Source organism: Haliotis cracherodii, unplaced genomic scaffold, assembly GCF_022045235.1.
Source record: "Haliotis cracherodii isolate W230 unplaced genomic scaffold, xgHalCrac1.p SCAF_12, whole genome shotgun sequence".
In the NCBI taxonomy this organism is placed as follows: Eukaryota; Metazoa; Mollusca; class Gastropoda; order Lepetellida; family Haliotidae; genus Haliotis; species Haliotis cracherodii.
Window position 1 is genome coordinate 17,542,482 of NW_027266267.1, and position 12,845 is coordinate 17,555,326.

A 12,845-nucleotide genomic window follows, 5' to 3' on the forward strand; every position below is an offset into this window, starting at 1 on the left:
CTGGGGCATGGTGTATACGTATTGATTGTATGTGTCTGTGTTGACGTGTTACAGACGAGTACCCATTAATGTTATAACCAAGAAGGTGGGGGAAGTTATACTGCTGTGCGGCGTCTTTGTTCCTGCTACCGGTAGGTCAAGACATGAGTACCCTTTCGACGCACACCTAGTGCCATCACTGATTTTCAGTAATCCATTCAAACAATTTTCCACTGCTATTTTGCCTTTTACGTCTCGTTTAATTTGTGTCTGCGGATAATCGAGACTGGTTACGCTCTGGCGTTGAAGTTTTATATTATGCTATTCTCCATTACTCATCTCCAAAGAGACATCAGCCCGGAATGTTGTTGCAGGAAGGAGAACAAACTGTGTCAGTTACACATGTTCATGTAAATGAATAAATAAACAAATAAACAAACACACAAACAAGCAAACATATAAATACAGTTTAGCCTATGTATTCATACACTTGTTATTGAACAAGTGAAATGTGTATTCTTGAGAATCTGGCCACTGACATCATTTTCAGAATGACACTGGATAAATGTTATGAAACAACATAGCATTGCCGACCTTAAGAGGCTACTCGAGTATATGGAGTTTTCCAACACGTGGACCCACTGAACACATTACAAACTATATTACATAGCTTTCTTCAAAGTCATGGCTAGCATAGGTAACGAATCGGAATGATTGACTTCTATAACCTGACATGAAGCGTGTGCGTTAGAACTATCGCATGGGTTTGTGGCAAATATTGTAAATTTACAGAATATTGTTCACATGTGAGCTTAATTCAAAATAGTTATTCAGTATTCATAATCTCGGAAAAGCATGAAAAGAGCACTTGTTTATTTCATAATCAATGTTATATTTCTGAAGTTATATTCGTTTTTTCCCTCCTCGGTTGTTTCAGCTGAAGATAATTGGAAAACAGGTCTGTCATCACAAACACAAAACTACAGCCACGATTATTTGGCAATGGGGCAACCAATATTAAGTCTCCTTTAGAATCCTCCAAAGCATCGTCCTCATCCTTATATTCACAAAGCGAATGGCCCCACTGTGCATGTAACTGTTGTGAAATGTGTCATTCGTCTGACTTAGGAACAATTCTATCCAAATGTTATATCCAACCTACAGATTATAACATCCAAACACTGAAGAAGAAATCAATGTTTCCAACACAAACCACAGTTTTAGTAATGTGCCCTGTAACCACATCGACTGATAAAGAGGCAATTTACAGCAATGTAAACATCACAGTGAGAGTTGTGGTATACATTGTCACGTGTGTGATATTCGTGTTTGTTTGTACTGCCTCTGTGATCTAGTGATCAGAAGGTCTGCCCAGAAAGTGGAAGATCTGTGGTTCGATCCCTTGTTGCATCATACCAAAAACCTTAAAAAAATGGAACTTGTTGTTACCCTGCTTGGTGCTCGGCCTTTAAAGATCAAACAAGTCCTTGTCGGTGGTTCAGAGGCAGGATACGGTTTCTGAGTGGGGAATCCATGTTAACACGAGGCAGTGTATCTCAGTGGGCTGTCAATAGCGGGTTGCAGTTATGACTTGTCCAAACAAGTATACACATACACACTCTTTACGCACAAACGCACATACTTAAACACGCACACACGCTCACACACGCACACACAGGCGCTCGAATGCACGTCGCTTAATAACGGCAATACTATTGCGACGTTAAACACCAGTTCACATCACCTCACCTCCTCAATTGAGGTGAAGTGTTTATCATAATATTGCAGTCCTGGCATCTGGTTAAGTGATGACAATACCTGACTTTATACGACTGTATGTTAAAACCAAAAAAAAACACTGGCTGATCAGGTTTCCTCATTTAGGTTCAACAACAAATGCTGCTTCGCACCATATAATAGAAACAGGTTGAGGTCCTAGAAATCTGACACAGATAACAATATTTCAACTGCAATGTTTGCATTATGATAATGTGATGATCAAAGCGTTTTGTTAAATAATTTGAAAATATATTTATTTGCTATGTGACATATTCAATGAAAAAGGCGGTACATAAATAGACATGAGCATAACCAAGATAATTTGACTGAGCTCCTTTAACTTTCTCGCCATGGTGAACGTTTGGTTTCTGTAACTGTGCTTTTATCGAGCAAACATAAAACAATGTAATGAAAACGTGAAGTCAGTAATAGCGATGTTTTGTTGTTGGATTGTTGTTTAACGCCGCACTCAGCAATATTCAAGTTATATAACGACGGTCTGTAAATAATCTAGACTGGACTAGACAATCCAGTGATGAAATCATGAGCACCGATCTAACCAACTCAGCGAGCATGACCACCCGATCCCGTTAGACGCTTCTTATGACAAACGTAGTCGCCTTTTACAGCAGGCACGGGTTGCTGAAGACTTATTCTACCCCGGATATTCACGGGTCTAACTATGTTTTGACTCAAAGGAAATGAATGTCATATGTTGCACGTGTTCCTTGGTCTGTTACTGCATCTGATATCATGAATTCTTCCTTCTTCGTTACTTATTGTCATGGTCAGTACCTGAAAAGTATAGAACTACATGTAAGTAAACACAGATTATATGACAGGTTTTATATCACTCACAATAACATGACATGCTAAACGTGTCACATTAGGATTGAAAAGAAGACATATGCTTCTGTTTAATGCTTCTGTACATGCCCACAGTTTGTCCATGGCAATGACATACGATTCCAACCAGCAAGAGTGTTTCATGTTTTGGTTACCTTGAAAATGTGCTCCAGTGTTCTGTTATGGAGATGGTTTGATGGACTCATAGGTCACAGGGGGAGTCTCTGTGATGCCTTCATAGGTGCTTGCAACAGCTGCAGCATCCGCTGAAGATATAATTCATTACGTATTACAACAACAAATCCAAATCACAACTCCCTTCTTCTAACTAGCACTTCAATATTACCTACATTGGAATGCAAAAATGCAAAATCTATATCCACCTTTTGTATTCTCATAAATCTTCAACTGTGAATACGGTTGTTTTTCTGATTCCTCCAAATTTGAATACTGGACTGGTCCATTTATTTGATCTGAAACAAAACAATGTGAAAATATTATATTGATTTTAGTGCAAAACAGTTCCATATATAATGGTAATTTCAGCAAAAGGGAAACACCCAGTACCTTGTACATACCTAATGATGAATACCCTCTGTTGTCCATTTCTACAGTTTCAGGATTCCTGCTGCTGCAAAAATAATTAGGTTGATTTCTAAAAATACAAAATGTAATGGAGTGATTAACTTCAGTATGTGATATACGTTTTTAGTTGTCTTGATATAACTCTTTAGCTAATTTACTATTTTGACATATTCCGTACGTTGTTATATTTAACTTTGACATTTAGAATACCTTTTTCGTAATGCAGTTTCTGGAAAACAAAAAATAGCCACATGGTACATAATGTTAAACACACATCACACATGGCATAACAAACTCGTCATTCATAAAGGAAACCTACAGCGGCAAAGATCAAGTAAACTGTAAACGACTGCATATTAACATATAAGTAGCAACCTTTAATCAAACATTTGTTGGGACAAATGTGTCCTTTCTGTCAACATTAAAGTCGAATATATGCAAATTAGGAAATCCTTGACCTTACAATCATTCTATCAAACGCATTCATCAATATCATGGATAGTCACTATGCAATTATTCCTCTTGACAATCATTTTACAATGGAATGTTAACTGTATACCTGTCAGAATATGTCCGAGCCTAGGCCTGTAGCCCTTTCTGTATAGTACCATCAGAACAATTCCCCCAATGAGCAAGGTAAGAAGGAGGGTTCCTACGGTGGATCCTGCTATTACCCCTGTATACGAACATGGAGTTTCGAGTTTTTGCTGATTTGGTGGATCTACAATGTAAAACAAAATCATATCAGACGAAGTGCTAATCCGCGTATGTCATTCTAAACGGGTGAAAGGGTATTCGTTTCCAGTTTCCTACTTTCAAACAAACAAATTGTATTTTTGATACTGACATTGCTAAAAAATATGTATTTCACAACTTACTGCCTCGAACCCACATACACATGTTCACGTTGAATGAATAGAATTTTTGAAAACTTCATTAGATATAATGAATATTACTGAAATTACTTCAAAATAAGAAATAATTTCAGTATCAAAAGGACGAGTTATATTTATCCACATAAGCAGGGAAAAAGTAAAACTTCCAAATACAACATAAGCTTGTTCATTAAATTATTTATGGTGATGAGTTGTTAATTACATTTAACTGATAATCAGATTAAACCATTTGTGATTCTACTTGAGTGACACCTACCTCCTGCAGTCCTAGTTTCTACTAATACATATCTACTAGAATCCACATAGTCATTTTTAGCATGTAGTCGGAATATGTAAATATCTCCCGGTGTAAGCCCAGTCACTTCCACCACCATCATCTTGCCGGTGTCTGCATAGGTCTTGTAGACAGTCCAAATTCTTGTGCCAAACTGATGATGCTCAAGCAGAAACGTCTGAGGTTGCCCACCATTGAAACCGGGCAGCCAGGATAACCATACCGACGATGTTGTTGCATTATCCAAATCTCTAAACTGTGTAGGTATCTGTGGTGGCCCTTACAACAAATTAATATAAAAAGGAATGCTATCTTAGCTTTCTCAAAGAATGTGGTAATGTTAAGCTCTTTAGTTGTACAGCGTAGAAGTAATGTCTAAACAACAGCCAGCGAGAGGTATTTGAACATATGAACAAGTGCATCCTGAAATATTTAAAGATACATCAGAATATCGCGGCTCACCTTCAGTCACTATGCTGACTGTGTATGTCACTGAACCGCCTTCACCATTGTTGACTGTCAGACTGTAGTCCCCGAAGTCCTGCTGTTGGAGGTTAGTAAGGTGTAGTCTGGCAGTGACTGAGATGTCTGAGACAGGGCTGGAGGAACCAGTGAGGTCCTGGCTGGTGCTGGTGGTTCTACTCCAGGTGAATGTAGGAAGGGGGAAGGCCAATACTGACACAGACAGGTTCACGTTACCGGGCAGTCTAGCGGCGTATTTGAGTTGCTGGGCAACTGGCCCATCTAGTCGAGGGGGACCTGGTTAAATGTAGACAACATATGTCATGGCTCTGGAACAAATAATATCCGTTTAGGGTAGAGTATGATGAAAACCAAATTCTCCTCCAGGAGCCTTTCGTTGATATTTCAACTTTGCAGTATCAACATTAGAGACATGATAACACAAGTATACATGCATACCGTAGGCCGGCCATTTATTCAACAGCATTATTAACACAGAAAAAGTTACGACATAAACCATCAATGGAAATCATCACAACACTACAATCCGTATAGAATATCCAAACAAAGATTACATTTGACCAGCAACTCCACCCTCTGGCTGACAGGTGTCCCGATGTTGTTAGTGGCAGTACAGGAGTAGTTCCCTCTTTGTCTACAGTCTGCTGACTCAAGTCTATATTCTGCTGTCAGGGAATTATCTGCCCTTGTCAACTCCTCAGTTCCATTCAGTAACCTGATGACAGACCTTGGATTACTATCAATCTGGCATCGTAACGTCACCGGATCAGACTCATTAACTGCCAATGTGCCGCTGAGTGAGTTGGCGGTGAACACGACTACACTCGCTGGGTCTGAAAATAAATATGACTTGTTGCATCATTAGCATGAAAGGTATAGGCTGTACATTGAATACACTTCCTACGGGGTTAGCTGTAAAAGTAACAATTATTCTTTTGTCACATACAGCGCATGCATTAACACATTAACGTTTAAAGATGAAAAAACATAAGTATGGTATACTCATCTTAAAAGTGAACACTGAAACAGTACACCATAGTATACTTACACTGAAGGTCAACACTGACTGTAACACTGTCACCAGTGTAGACTATATACGTACACTGAACATCAACACTGACTGTGACACTGTCACCAATGTAGACTATATACTTACACTGAACATCAACACTGACTGTGACACTGTCACTTCTCCCGTGTGTATTAGAAGGCTGACATCTGTAGGAGCCTGTCTTAGATCTGTCAGCTTGTCCTAGACTCAGAGTGGCTCCACTGCTGAAGACTGTTCCATTGTGTAACCACCTGTAGCTACATCCTGGTCTACAGAGGGCGGAGCACGTGATTGGTTGAAGAGCCTGGTGTTCTGTCACAGTGTAGGAGGGGGTGGAGGGGGTCAGGGAGATCTGGTAGGGCCCGTCTGCAATACATGGCACTGTGACACTGATACCGTGATACAAGATACAGATATACGAGAACACACACGTGGTAAACAATGATGAGTTCATGATATTCAGAAAATCACTTTGAAACCTATATGACAACAGAGCGTGTATTTAATAGCAGCATGCACATGAATGAGCTATTGTTTAAACGTTCCACTGTTTGGTGTGGCCATCAAAATATAATTGTTCAACATGATATATAGATAGTTAAGTCATTATTTGTTCATGGTTATTACATTTTGTGAATGTTCAAGGCGACAGGGTGTGAGAAAAAAAATTAATATCGGGAAACTTGACTGTAGTCTGTTGATGTCTATATTTACAAATAAGCCAATTCTCCTTTGAAACACAGGTGATGCTGGCAAATGGTCAAGCTCCCTTTTAGACCGTCAGTCTATATATCCAAACTCGTTTCAGAGTATGCTAGGGTGTTTCGAGAAACGAACAACGCATCAGCAAATCGATGTTGTCATGTTGCCTATGCGATTGTACACGAGTCAGCAGGTAGTTTATAAGCTATGAGGAGAGGTGAAATGGGTTTAACATCCCGTTAAAGGCTATTGCACTTTTAGAGCCACGTGCACGTGCATGTGTGTGGCTGATTGTACAAGTCCGGACTAATGCCAAGTTTAACATGAATACCTCACTCTGAAACATCTGAGTCGACCAGTCGATGTTTTAGGCCCCTTAATGCCGAGCGTCAGGCAAATTCAAAGCAAGTACTATCTTTAAACGTATTTTGGTACGACGAGGCCGGGAATCGAACCATAGACCTTCCACTCTCTGCAGGATGTTCTATCAACGAGACCAAGGAAGCAGTCTTTTAAGTAATTAAATTGATTGTAATAAGTGTATGGCACTACCAATAATGGTGCACTAAGACAGGGGATTGCATCGGTTCACATTTTTAGTTGCTGTCCATTTTGTCCATTGGGCCTACTCTTATTTGTAAAATGAAGTTCAAGGTCGTAAGTATAATGCATTTTGTGATGATGGTTCGACATAACGTTTTGTTTATTAGTGATGCTCTGGAACTTTATGCTGCCACAGTTTTTGTAATAGTGGAATAAGAATGTCCATGTACCTCTCCATTCCAAGCGTATTTATTCCCAAAAGACCCTGCAAAAGATCATAGGCGACTGCAAAACCCCATGGACAAATTCAAATATTTATGTCAATAATACAGCCAACTTTCAGACGAAGCATTTTATGCCTTGCTTCGTGAATTTTAATAGTTTCTTTCTTGAATAGGCTATCCGTCTGGTAGCAGAGTAAACATTGTGTAAAGTTGCAATGGGTTACGGACGCCTCTGTTCCAACGATCAGCTGATGACCACAAATAGTCCCGTTCGGATATGATGTTATTACACAGTATGCAATACAACTATTTGTTTATTAAATTGTGATATCTCCAACGTGTACATAATAAATTCATATTACATTATATTATTATATGTTTTAAACATTTTGTTTTAGTAAAACACGTTTATGACAGACTAACCTAAGGTAAGACACTTCTGCATTCAGGGGAAATATGTAGCCTGTGAAGGTTCGGGGAGCCCATGTGGACCACAAGAGTGAGTGAGTGAGTTAAGATCTAACGTCACATCGGCAGTATTTCAGCCATATCGTGACGAGAAGTACGTTAATAATACATATATTTAGACTGAATAAAAAGCTGTCATCGATGGACAGTACAATAACTAGAATATCACAGATCCGATTTAAATCTAGTTTAGAATATATAAAAGCCATAAGTATCAGTGAACAACACAATATAAAAATGGGCTAGAGATCGTCAGTAACTGAAGGGAGATCACCATACTAAGGCCCGTGGGGACTTACAGTGCCCTTGCTTCCTGCATGGACCCCGACAGGATTTATATCATCCCTTCAGTCACTGGCGATAGTTTACCAGTTAAGCCTAAGTTTAAAATGACAAAAATGCTACGTTTTAAATGTCTTATATGCATAAAAATACTTTGAATGATTTGGGACCTAGATACCCTCTTAGGGCGACAATAATTTTATGCTACTTCAACCACCCCTCCACCCCACCCCACCCCACCCCACCCCCCACCCACCCCTTTGACCAGAAGATTTCACAAAAGAGAGTATAATATATATATGCATATATATATTTATTTGGGAGTCCATCGATAGACACAAAGCTAGTGAAAGACAATGAATGACATTCCACTAGGTATTTCCACAATTCATTAAGTTGTGAGGGGAAAGTGCATTGTGCGGATGCTTGTCTGATGTTTCTTGAAAATCGCAAGGGTCTACCGGGAGTCTATTATCAGTAGATAATAAGAGATAAGAGTATAAATAGACACAGACAGGTCTGCAGTGCTGCCGACTCATCCATATGAAGGACAAGCTGATGACCAAAAATAGTCCCATAATGATATTTTAACAGTGGGTGACGGACAAATTAAATTAGTAAACCCCTTAACTACCATTGGAATGCGTACAGCCATATACTATATACCTGGCTAAATGTTACTGACACTTTCTTTCAATTTCGTCGAAAAAAGTAGTTCTTGTTGTTATTTGTGCTTTATTATTGTAAGTTTGATTGCTGTTCATTTTGGTCAACGATGATTGAGCTTTGCATGAATCGGTAATGTGTTTACATTACTCACACTGAGGCTCCATGTTGTACCCCTGGCTCCACTCGGACTCCAGACCCTGACTTTCTCTGGCTCTACATCTGTAGCTGTGACTGTCCCGGGAACTCACTGTGAAGATGTAGGGGGAACCAGGAGAAATAACTGTGATGCCAGTGTTGTCACGCTGCCAGGTGTAGGTCAAGGCCAGCCCATGGTCAGCTGGGACAGTGGTAGAGGTGGAGCTGCAGGTCAAGGTCACTTGCTGGTTGTAGACAGGAGTTGTTGACATAGGACGGCGAGGAGTGGTGGGCTTGCCTTTCCAAAGAGTTCATATATAAGAGTTCAAGGATCTTTATATATATATATATATATATAGTTCTAGAGTGAGTGAATGAATTAGTTGGTGAATGCGTGAGTGAGTGTATGTGTGTGGTTAATGTTATTTTAGCAAAATTCCACTAATAACACGGAGGGGTTAATACAAATGGCTTTCTCATATTTTACCCAGTTAGAGAGTCGAATCCGGGTCTTCCACGCGCCATGTTATTTTGTTAACATTAACACAAGCTTTAAGTCATATAATCATCTTCATACTGACAAAATGTAATACATCTTAAAAGAAAAGCATTTGTGAGAAGGTTACTTTTTCTACACTTAAAACCATGTTAGGATCTAACAGTACAAACGGGATATCAACAACCATGTTAGGATCTAACAGTACAAACGGGATATCAACAACCATGTTAGGATCTAACAGTACAAACGGGATATCAACAGCCATGTTAAGATCTAACAGTGCAAACGGGATATCAACAACCATGTTAGGATCTAACAGTACAAACGGGATATCAGCAACCATGTTAGGATCTAACAGTATAAACGTGGTATCAACATCCATGTTAGGATTTAGCAGTACAAACGTGATATCAACAACAATCACACACACAGAGGCTACGTGATTGTTTGGTTAAATATACCTTACAAAAATTACTCTTTTTTTAAACGCGAATTGCCAAAAACCAAAATGCATCCCTCTTAGTCCAAAGAGCTCTATCCACGCCTGATTAATACAACTTTAAGTTACAGATGGCACAGTCGTCTGTAGCGGAGCAACTCGTGTCCCGAAGTGATGACCATGGTGCAACTGAAAACACTTGTGTTCTTTTGTTCCAGAAGGAAATATTATTTGATTTGATTTAAAACGTGCACTTCATTTGTAGTGACGGGTTGAAAATGTATGTTTTATGAGCGCAATGCACAGTAAGAGTTGCGTCATTTAGGCGTGCGAGACATAATGACCGTGGGTTGGAATCAAATATTCTCACTGATTACGATTTTTTGCTCTCCCTCACATGTCCTTTTGGATTAAACAAAATGATACGTCCCTCCACTTTAATAGTGTTAGGTCACTAATATTAGTTTTTTTTATCAATGGGCAAGCTTGTGTTCGAGGTCAGGTTGTCTTTTTGCTTTGACTACATGTAACAATTTTACTGGTGGAAGAGGCGCTAACACCAAATTAAGTTTTGCTCTTACGTTTGTCTTCACTTCCAGCACTACAAAGTTGCAAATATCCTTCTGGCATCAGTACCACTTATACCAGTGTTGCCATGCAGGCGACATTAACCTTACATTACAACCGTTTGTTACCTGGGAAATCTATTAGAATTAGAAGAGAGGAAGAACACAGGTATGATGGGGTACAAAAACAAAGTCGTTACTCGCGTGATCAGGAGATGCCTGACGGAAGTCACGTGATGAAAGGTTGTTTAAGTTTTCAAACTGCTCTGATTGATGTATGATAATGAAAAGAGGATTGTTTGTGCGCCAGTGTTTCGCGTAAACGAGTTTCCGCTTTGCTGTTATGTGATGAACAATGTAGTAAAATCCACCAACTGGATGAAACTATGTAGATAATGTAGTTTGACGTAGATTGACGGAATTTAACATACAGAGACACACATAGACAGACAAACACGCACGCACGCACGCACGCACGCACGCACGCACGCACGCACGCACGCACGCACGCACGCACATACTTATTCGGTTTCCCTGACTGCTATCTGACTGTCATTTAAATTTCAGATATTGTTGCCCACTAATGGAAGCGATCATGCGTTACCGATATTGTTTAGTGCGTTTACATACCTCTTTACAAAGACAGAATTCCAAAAAGAAAGATACTTAATGTTTAAAGAAAATTATGGTTTTGATAATCGATTAGATTGATAGATAATAAATATCAAAGTGCTAGCTTGACTAATCTGCCAAATTAGGACTACAAGGTGTGTATTCAAATACACGGACGATTATGTTTACTTAACATTGTTAGACGGGTATCTGAATATGTATATTGGATATTTAGAGGGCTAAACTATGGTTACCGTCAAAACAGCTACTGATTAAATTGCCGCTCACCCAGAACAACAAGTTTCTGTCCACAGTTCTGTATGACAGCAGTAGCCCCTCCAGCCCCACATGTGTATGTCCCTGCGTCAGATGTCTGGATGTTGTTCAGGGTGAAGGTGACATTCCTGGCTGCTATATTCCCCTGGTACACCAGTCTATCTCTGTAGTTGGGCAAGATAACAACTGTCCCAGTACTTGCCACTATGAACACAGCAGCACCAGCAGGACTGACAGTGTAGAAACCAGTACCTGACCCCAGACCTCCCTGTGGAATCTCCCAGCTGAACCTGGCTGTGTCAGACACTGCAGACAATACTGGACTGGCACTGAGGGCACCTGACACAACACCTGTAGGAAGAAGATATTTGGATATTTAGAAGTATCACCGAACTAAACAGTCACGTTTTGTTTGACTTGTTCTGATGATTTAACAAGGAGGTATTCCATTTATCTCTAGTATGTAAGCTAATTACTGTTAATTCACCATTCAACACGAAACAGACAAAAATATAGTTAATTAAAATTACAGTTATCACACTTATACGAATTACATACCTGCAATCGCATATATTATAGAAACAGCAGCTATCTTCAACATGCTTTTTGTCTGGCACCTCGGTGAACCTGGAATGAAGGTCCATCGTCTATCATGCATTTTATACGGGTTCGAGTGTCCATGAGCTACGTGCACGAGAGTACCGCCTCCGTGGCCTAGTCGCTCGAAATATGTTCAAAGATGGCCCTTGTGTGTACCCTGCATGGCGTTCGGCATTGAACGAATAAAATCGGCTTGGAGTCAGTATACTGGGTCTGAGTTGGGTATCCATGTTACACTGTGGCATGATAGCTCAGCTGGCTAGCACTATGATATCTATTAATCCGGACTAGTTACACACACGTACCCACACATACGTTTATACACACAGTACAGAAACCTACACAATACACACACGTACCCATACATACGTTCACATGCACGTATACAAACCTACACACATACTCACTCGCCGCTGTCAACCTGACTAAAAAAAAATAAATTAAATAATTTGTTTATCAGTTTTGTAACACAGGTTGGTAGGATCAAAATACCATCGATTTTCCGGCGCCAACTTGGATTCTCTAGCCTTGACAAAAAGGCAACAGATAAAAATGTACATCTGAATCCAAAGTACACCTTTTGTCCTGCGTTCACATTATATACAGACATATTTGCATACTTGGGTAAGCAGACCGCCTCAGTGGTCTTGTGGATAAAGCGTCTGTCCGGACAAGAAATAGACACACTAACACACATATTAAGATATTTACACACGTGTATGCACGTTGCTATCAGTGCAGCAATCTTGTAACCTTGACCACGATGTTAAAACTAATTTTACCAGACCTCAATTCACTTGTTTAAACAGATACATGTGACTATCGTGCGAGGGCCTAAGGCCCGAAACTCTGCATAGCTGTAAGACCACAAAACCCATGGCACTCGAATCGTATCAGCATGTGTTCACTTACTATATATTACCTGTCAAGATGTGTG

At 39.7% G+C, this 12,845-nt stretch overlaps 1 pseudogene; it reads right to left on the bottom strand.

Moving 5' to 3' along the window:
- Positions 1-2,081: 2,081 nt before the first annotated feature.
- Positions 2,082-11,909, bottom strand: LOC139458202 (protein turtle homolog B-like; annotated as a pseudogene).
- Positions 11,910-12,845: the final 936 nt, after the last annotated feature.